This window comes from Bos indicus x Bos taurus, chromosome 16 (genome assembly GCF_003369695.1).
Source record: "Bos indicus x Bos taurus breed Angus x Brahman F1 hybrid chromosome 16, Bos_hybrid_MaternalHap_v2.0, whole genome shotgun sequence".
Lineage (NCBI taxonomy): Eukaryota > Metazoa > Chordata > Mammalia > Artiodactyla > Bovidae > Bos > Bos indicus x Bos taurus.
In genome coordinates, this window is record NC_040091.1 from 53,996,360 (window position 1) to 54,005,145 (window position 8,786).

The 8,786-nt window shown below is 43.9% G+C and overlaps 1 pseudogene across 1 annotated transcript; it reads left to right on the plus strand.

Moving 5' to 3' along the window:
- The first annotated feature begins 3,988 nt into the window (after positions 1 to 3,988).
- LOC113906758 lies at positions 3,989 to 6,188 on the plus strand (annotated as a pseudogene). The gene has a single exon (XR_003514970.1). The product of XR_003514970.1 is annotated as a histone-binding protein RBBP4 pseudogene (transcript).
- Positions 6,189 to 8,786: the final 2,598 nt, after the last annotated feature.

Below are 8,786 nucleotides of genomic sequence, written 5' to 3' on the forward strand. Positions count from 1 at the left end.
TCTTCTCCAGTGCTCCAGACTGCTATAAGCCTTTCTATTTCCATCATCCTTCTGTCCCACTACTAACCCAGTCAGAAAGGGACACCTGATTAAAGAGCTCGTTGGATTGATCCTGATTGGATCTTCATTTTTCTCTAGATTAACTGATTGAATCAGATATACATTCAGGAAGCAGAGAATGATGGGGTGGCTGGGTAATCAAGGATCCATTCACTGATTCACAAATATGCTATTCTGAGTGATATTGAGGTAGTAAAAGAGGGATGCACTGTGGCTCAGTGGTACAGAATCTGCCTGTCAGTGCAGGGACACGGGTTTGATCCCTGCTCAGCGAAGATGCCCTCTAGAGTCCATACCGACAGTAGAGAGGCGCCCCCCAGTGGCCTCAACTAGAGAAAAGCATGCTGCTGCTACTAAGTCGCTTCAGTCGTGTCCGACTCTGTGCGTAGACGGCAGCCCACCAGGCTCCCCCGTCCCTGGGATTCTCCAGGCAAGAACACTGGAGTGGCTTGGCTTGTCGTTTCCTTCTCTAATGCATGAAAGTGAAAAGTGAAAGTGAAGTCTCTCATTCGTATCCGACTCTTCGCGGCCCCGTGGACTGCAGCCCACCAGGCTCCTCCGCCCATGGGATTTTCCAGGCAAGAGTACTGGAGTGGGGTGCCATTGCCTTCTCCGAGAGAAAAGCATGCTCAGCAATAAAGACCCAGCTCGACCAAAAATAAAATAATTTCTTAAAAAAAACAAAACAAAAAAAAACAGTAAAAAGAGAGTGGCTCAGAGGAGACAGTGTCTCCTTAGTTTTTTTCTCAGAAAGTTGGGATCAGCACAGCAAACTTCATGAAAAGCTGAAAACTAAGATGTGAGAAGAGGAAAAACTGTGAATCCTATGATCAAGACTTTTTCCCCAAGACTGTGAGGCACTGAAGGTGGGCACTGTGGGCTCTTGGGAGCTTGGAGTCAGAGAAGAAATAAACCCGGGTCATTCCCAAATAACCCTGCCATCCAGAGACAGCTGCTACCAAGAGAGGGTTTTTTAATTTATTTATGTATTATTCTCACTGAGGACATTTTCCAGATGGAAAATTTCTCCAGTCATTTCTCAGGGGTCTTATAAGACAAACCATAATTTTATTGTCCCCTTTCCAATTATAATCAGCTCATTACTGTTTCCTCAGACTTATCTAAGTTCAACACAGACTCTGATCAAGGTGAAGCCATTAGGCACAGAAATAAATAATATTGTTTTTATCTTCTTAAATAGCAACACCTTTTCTGTGCTAAATACAGAAGCTCTTATTTGTGTTTAACATTCTACCACACTCAGGGATGACTCTCACCTTGGGATGCATCACACAAAGATTCCTTTATGTATTGTTGTACATAAAAGGAGTTTAACATTCTACCACACTCAGGGATGACTCTCACCTTGGGATGCATCACACAAAGATTCCTTTATGTATTGTTGTACATAAAAGGAGATCCTTTCTCCATCTTCAAGAATTGTCCATGCCTCTCTTCCATCCCATTTATTTGATGATCATACTATTCTTGTATACCTCTGGCCACCAAGATGAAGACTCTCTGGAGGGTGTTCTCCTTCTTGGTAACTTTGTGGAAGACTCCTTTCACCATATTCTCCCATGGATATAAATAAGCTTTGCATGTATGTGTGCTCGGTCATGTCCGACTCTTTGCAGCCCCATGTACAGCAGCCCACCAGGCTTCTCTGTTCATGGGGTTGGAATGGGTTGCCATTTTCTCCTGCAGGGGATCTTCCCAACCCAGGGATTGAACCCTTGTCTCTTGACTCTTTTGCATTCGCAGGCAGATGCTTTACCACTGTGCCACCTGGAAGCAATGCATTTGTGTAAAGAGGGTTAAATTGGATTCTACTCAAAAGACACTTTAAACCCCATATCATCAACCCTTTTATAATTACCTGTAATACGTTCATACATTTGGAAACCTCAGAGTGGCCACTGGAAAATATCACTTTTCATTCCAATCCCAAAGAAGGGCAATCCCAAAGAATGTTCAAACTACTATATAATTGTACTCATTTTACATGCTTTTGAACTGTGATGTTGGAGAAGACTCTTGAGAGTCCCTTGGACTGGAAGGAGATCCAACTAGTCAATCCTAAAGGAAATCAGACCTGAATATTCATTGGAGGGACTGATGCTGAAGCTGAAGCTCCCATACTTTGGCCACCTGATGTGAAGAACTGATTCATTAGAAAAGACCCTAATGCTGGGAAAGATTGAAGGTAGGAGGAGAAGGGGACAACAGAGCATGAGATGGTTGGATGGCATCACCAACTCAATGGACATGAGTTTGAGCAAGCTCCAGGAGATGGTGAGGGACAGGGAAGTCTGGCATGCTGCAGTTCTTGGGGTTGCAGAGAGTCTGACTTGACAGAGTGACTGAACAACAACAATACATGCCAGTCCACAGAGGTGGACTGACACAGGAAGCACCACATTCTTAGCTGTTTGCAAGAGGCTTGAGTGTGGGTGTGGAGGAAACAAAGAGGAGGGTGGCCATTAGTTGGTTGGTCCACCAGGGCCTTGTCTTCTCTTTATTGTGATGGATTGTTATGAACTGAATGCTTGTTCCCAATCCATTACTTCACCTGCCATACACACACCCCAACACACACCCCACAAATACATATGTGAAAGCTTTAATCTGTAGTAGAATGAGATTTGAGTTACCATAGGAGGTAACTAGACTTGGATGAGGTAATAGAAGTAGAGTCCCATTTTAGCTTTAGTGCCCTTAGAAGGGAATGAAGAGTCCTGCGTTCCTCCACCCCCCAAAATGTGAAGAAAGTAGGAAACTGGCTCCCTCCACAACCAGACCACGGTGCCTCCCTGATCTCAGGCTTCCAGCCTTCAGAATCATAATATATAATCTTTTCTGTCTAAGTCATTTGGTCCTTGGTATTCTGTTATAATAGCCTGATTCGACTAAAACATGTGTGATTGGGATTGAAGGAACGTATGGGAAGGTGTAAGGTCTTCGTGGCCACATGATTTTTTCCTTTGGCCAAATCACCCAAAACACAGTAAGTAGGTGGTACTCTCTGGAGTAGGCTAAAGGAAAATTCAGTTCAAGTGATTGTCTTTATAATATAATCTATTCTTGTATAACACTCTCTATGAATACAACAATTATTCTTTCATTCATTATTTCGGGTCATTTCTTACAAAGATTTATTATATTCCTGGGATTCCACTAGGCCTAAATGAGTTTTGGAAGTGAAAGTTACATGGATCCAATATTTATTGAAATGAAACCCACCACATAGGTTTAACAGAAGCTTATAAGTAACAGAAATTCTCGAGTGTGTGTCACAGAACAGCAGATAAGGGAACAACTTGTTTAAAACCATCTTCTTGTAAGCTGCCTTCACCTGTTCAGCTGGCCTTCATTGTTCTGAAAAATTGCATACCCTAAGAACTTCCCATAGCTTCAGTTCAGTTCCGTTGCTCAGTCATTTCAGACTCTTTGCAATCCCATGGACTGCAGCATACCAGGCTTCCCTGTCCATCACCAACTCCCAGAACTTTCTCAAACTCATGTCCATTGAGTCGGTGATGCCATCCAACCATCTCATCCTCTGTCATCCCCTGCTCCTCCCACCTTCAATCTTTCCCAGCATCAGGATCTTTCCCAGTGAGTCAGTTCTTTACATCAGGTAGCCAAAGTAATGTAGTTTCAGCTTCAGCATCAGTCCTTCAAATGAATATTCAGGACTGATTTCCTTCAGGATGAACTGGTCGGATCTCCTTGCTGTCCAAGTGACTCTCAAGAATCTTCTCCAACACTACAGTTCAAAAGTATCAATCCTTCGGTGCTCAGCTTTCTTTATAGTCTAACTCTCACACCCTTACTTGACTACTGGAAAAACCATAGCTTTGACTAGACGGACCTTTGTTGGCAAAGTAATGTCTCTGCTGAACGCTCAACCCCAGGATCCCCGCCGGCTTGCCTACCTGCCATGGCCGACAAGGAAGCAGCCTTTGATGACGCAGTAGAGGAACGTGTGATCAATGAAGAATACAAAATATGGAAAAAGAACACCCCTTTTCTTTACGATTTGGTGATGACCCATGCTCTGGAGTGACCTAGCCTAACTGCACAGTGGCTTCCAGATGTAACCAGACCAGAAGGGAAAGATTTCAGTACTCATCGACTTGTCCTGGGGACACACACATCAGATGAGCAAAACCACCTTGTGATAGCCAGCGTGTAGCTCCCTAATGATGACGCTCAGTTTGATGCTTCACACTACGACAGTGAAAAAGGAGAATTTGGAGGTTTTGGCTCGGTTAGTGGAAAAATTGAAATAGAAATCAATATCAACCATGAAGGAGAGGTAAACAGGGCACGCTATATGCCCCAGAACCCTTGCATCATTGCAACAAAGACTCCATCCAGTGATGTTCTTGTTTTTGACTATACAAAACATCCTTCTAAACCAGACCCTTCTGGAGAGTGCAACCCAGACTTGCGTCTCCGTGGACATCAGAAGGAAGGCTATGGGCTTTCTTGGAACCCAAATCTCAGTGGGAACTTACTGAGTGCTTCAGATGACCACACCATCTGCCTGTGGGACATAAGTGCTGTTCCAAAGGAAGGGAAAGTTGTGGATGCGAAGACCATCTTCACAGGGCACACGGCAGTAGTGGAGGATGTCTCCTGGCATCTGCTCCATGAGTCCCTCTTTGGGTCGGTTGCTGATGATCAGAAACTCATGATCTGGGATACTCGTTCAAACAATACTTCCAAACCAAGCCACTCAGTTGATGCTCACACTGCTGAAGTGAACTGCCTTTCTTTCAATCCTTATAGTGAGTTCATTCTTGCCACAGGATCAGCTGACAAGACTGTTGCCCTGTGGGATCTGAGAAATCTGAAACTTAAGTTGCATTCCTTTGAATCACATAAGGATGAAATATTCCAGGTTCAGTGGTCGCTTCACAATGAGACTATTTTGGCTTCCAGTGGTACTGATCGTAGACTGAATGTCTGGGATTTAAGTAAAATTGGAGAGGAACAATCCCCAGAAGATGCAGAAGATGGGCCACCAGAGTTGTTGTTTATTCATGGTGGTCACACTGCCAAGATATCTGATTTCTCCTGGAATCCCAACGAACCTTGGGTGATTTGTTCTGTATCAGAAGACAATATCATGCAAGTGTGGCAAATGGCTGAGAACATTTATAATGATGAAGACCCTGAAGGAAGCGTGGATCCAGAAGGACAAGGATCTTAGATCATGTCTGCACTTGTGATTTTTAAACTCCCGTTTTCTTTCTCTCAACTCTGAGATTGATTTAACACTGGTTTTGAGACACAGACTTTGTTTGGTTATCCCTCTATAATAAGTTCTATCAACAATGTTATTAGTCCGAACAGAAGGTGTTTTCTAAATATTAACTGGGGGCTTCTTGATTCAGCAAAGCCACAGACTTATATTTAAATTTTCTTTAGGAATTTTCTAGTAACAGAGGTCTAAAAGTAGCCACAAAAAGGGGAATATTGTGTGTGGTTATTTTTCTTCTTATGTTATATCCCCAAGTTTTTCAGACTCATTTAAGTAAAGGCTAGAGTGAGTAAGAAATAGAGATAAGTGAGGTAGGTGTCTGAGCCATGAAGTATAAATACTACAAGATGTTGTTTTTATTCAGGAAATAGGGGAGATTCAAGTCATACAAATTCCTACACGCTGAACTTTCCAGGATGCACATTTCCTTACATAGACCAGTCTCCTCTCAGTTTCTTCAGTTAAGTCAAAACAATGTGTTCCTCCTTCCCCATATATTTTTGCTTGTTAGTGTATTTCTTGAGCTGTTTTCATATTATTTCTTTCCTTTCTGTGAAATGGTTTTTTAAAAAAAACTTGGGACCACCAAGTTGTAAAGATGTATGTTTTTACCTGACAGTTATACCACAGGTAGACTGTCCAGTTAAGTTGAGAAGAGTGAACCAATAGCTTGTATTTGTTTTTAAAATTAAATTAATCCTGGATAAGAGTTGCTTTTTTTTTTTTTAAGGAGTTAGTCCTTGACCACTAGTTTGATACCATCTCTATTTTGGGTGACCTGTTTCACCAGCAGGCCTGTTACTCTCCTTGACTAACTGTGTTAAGTGCTTATAATGGAATAAATTGCTTTTCTACATAAAAAAAAAAAAAAAGTAATGTCTCTGCTTTTTAATATGCTGTCTAGGTGGGCTATAACTTTTCTTCCAAGGAGCAACTGTCTTTTAATTTCATGACTGCAGTCACCATCTGCAGTGATTTTGGAGCCCCCCAAAATTAAGTCTCTCACTGTTTCCCCATCCTTTTGCCATGAAGTGATGGGACCTGATGCCATGATCTTAGTTTTCTGAATATTGAGTTTTAAGCCAACTTTTTCACTATAAAAATCTTGCCTGCCAATACAGGAGACATAAGAGACGAGGGTTCGATTCCTGGGTCACAAAGATCTCTTGGTGGAGGGCATGGTAACCTACTCCAGGATCCTTGACTGGAGAACCCCATGGACAGAGGAGCCTGGTGGGCTACATCCATAGGGTCGAAAAGAGTCAGACATGACTGAAGTGACAGCACAGCACAGAGAAACCCTGACCCTGAAGCCATACTGTTACTGCTACTGCTAAGTCACTTCAGTCGTGTCCGACTCTGTGCGACCCCATAGACAGCAGCCCCCCAGGCTCCCCCGTCCCTGGGATTCTCTAGGCAAGAATACTGGAGTAGGTTGCCATTTCCTTCTCCAATGCATGAAAGTGAAAAGTCAAAGTGAAGTCGCTCAGTTGTGTTCGACTCTCAGTGACCTCTTGGATGGCAGCCTACCAGGATCCTCCGTCTGTGGGATTTTCCAGGCAAGGGTACTGGAGTAGGGTGCCATTGCCTTCTCCACCCTGAAGCCATAACCAACTGTAAGTAATTGTCAAGTTCGCCGCCAGAGGGCAGGCTTGTCCCAGCCAGTAGGCTAAACTGTAGAAAGTGGGTCGTGGGGTGCACCCAGGGTTTTCTTTTAAGATGCTGGCTTCCACAGTCAAAGCATCGCATCTTGGCAGAGGAATTGGCTAGCACGTGGGTCTCTGCCTCAGATTCTGGTTGTCGCAGTGGCCTTGGTTGTTGCAAAGGCCTGTGGTCTTCCAGTGTCAAACAATAGCCCTGATGTTTATGGAGGGTTTATTCTGCATCAAGCTCTGGGCCCAGTGGTTTTATCTGAGTTAGAGATCATATGGTACCCATTCAGTACAGGAGAGATAGATTCAGAGAAGGGTAGTGACTTCCTCCAAGGCACACAGCCTGCAAGTGGTGGAAATGGAAGTTCTGCTTGTCAGTGCTCTGTCCCAGTGCCCAACAGTGTGGTGCCCCTTCTGAGCTTTCTAATAAAATACTGGAGTCATAGGCTCCTGTCTTATTCGAGGAAACATGGAAGAGCATGAGGTTCAGATGTTTTCCTTGCTGTTTTCTCTGAAGAAACTGTTATTCCAGAAACTGCCCAGATAAAATAAAAATGGAGTAGTTCCATCTTCTACAGTAGTTCCCAATGTCTGGTCCCCCAACCAGCAGCATCAGTATCGCTTGAGAACTTGTTCTAAAAGTGATTTCTTTCCCCTCTGCAGACCTGTTGATCCAGAAACTCAGAGGGCGGGACCAACAATGGCATTTTAGGAAGTAGCTCCTCCAACCTCCACCACATCTGCCAGAGATGTTGAGGCTTCTTTTTTTGAGAGTCCAGGTAAAGCAAGGATGTAGGAAAAAGATCTTCTCTGGCTCAATTCCGCCCTTCTTTACACTCCATCAGAGAAGGTCAGGAAATCCTTCACCAAACAGACCACTGCTATAGGTGGGTGAGCCTAACTGTTAATCTGATAGCACTGTTTTAGTCTGACTCTTGAATGCTCAGTAATCCAGCTCAAGTACTTCTGGTCACTGCAGTGTTAACAGCCATTTTTCAGAGTGTGCGTGTGTGTGTGTGTGTGTGTGTGTAAGGTCATGGAACGCTGATCACATGTGGGCAGCCATAGACTCTGGAATACACTCAGTCCCACCTCCATCCCCAACCATTTTCCCTCCACTTTCTCAAATGCCTGGAAAGGACTAGCTACATGAATTGTGGTCTAAGGAATGAAACATGTACTGAGCCCAGAGAACTCCTGCCTGGTGTCCAGGCTGCAGATGAAAAAATGCCCACCCCTAGAATGACCACATCCTCATCCCTGGACTATGTGAATAAAACTGTTTATATTCAAGAGGAACTTGGCAGTTGTGATGAAGGATTTTGAGATGTGGGGATGAAGCTGATTATCCAATGGGCCTGATGTGTTCACAGGGTCCTTAGTGAGGGAGACAGACAGGAATGAAGATGCTACGCCGCAGTCTCTGGATGTGGAGGAAGAGGCCAGGAGTCAAAGAATGCAGGTGCCCCCTGGAAGCTGGAAAAGGCAAGGAAATAACTCACCCCTAAAGCCCCCGGAGTCTCCTGTGGACTTTTCATTTTTAGAGCTGTAGTTAAAGCTCTGTTTTTTTCCAGTAGTCATGTATGGATGTGAGAATTGGGCCATAAAGAAAGCTGAGCACCGAAGAATGGATGCTTTTGAAGTGTGGTGTTGGAGTGGACTCTTGAGAGTCCCTTGGATAGTAAGGAGATCAAACCAGTCAATCCTAAAGGAAATCAGTCCTGATTATTCACTGGAAGGACTGATGCTGAAGCTGAAACTCCATTACTTTGGCCACCTGATGCAAAGAACTGACTCTTTGA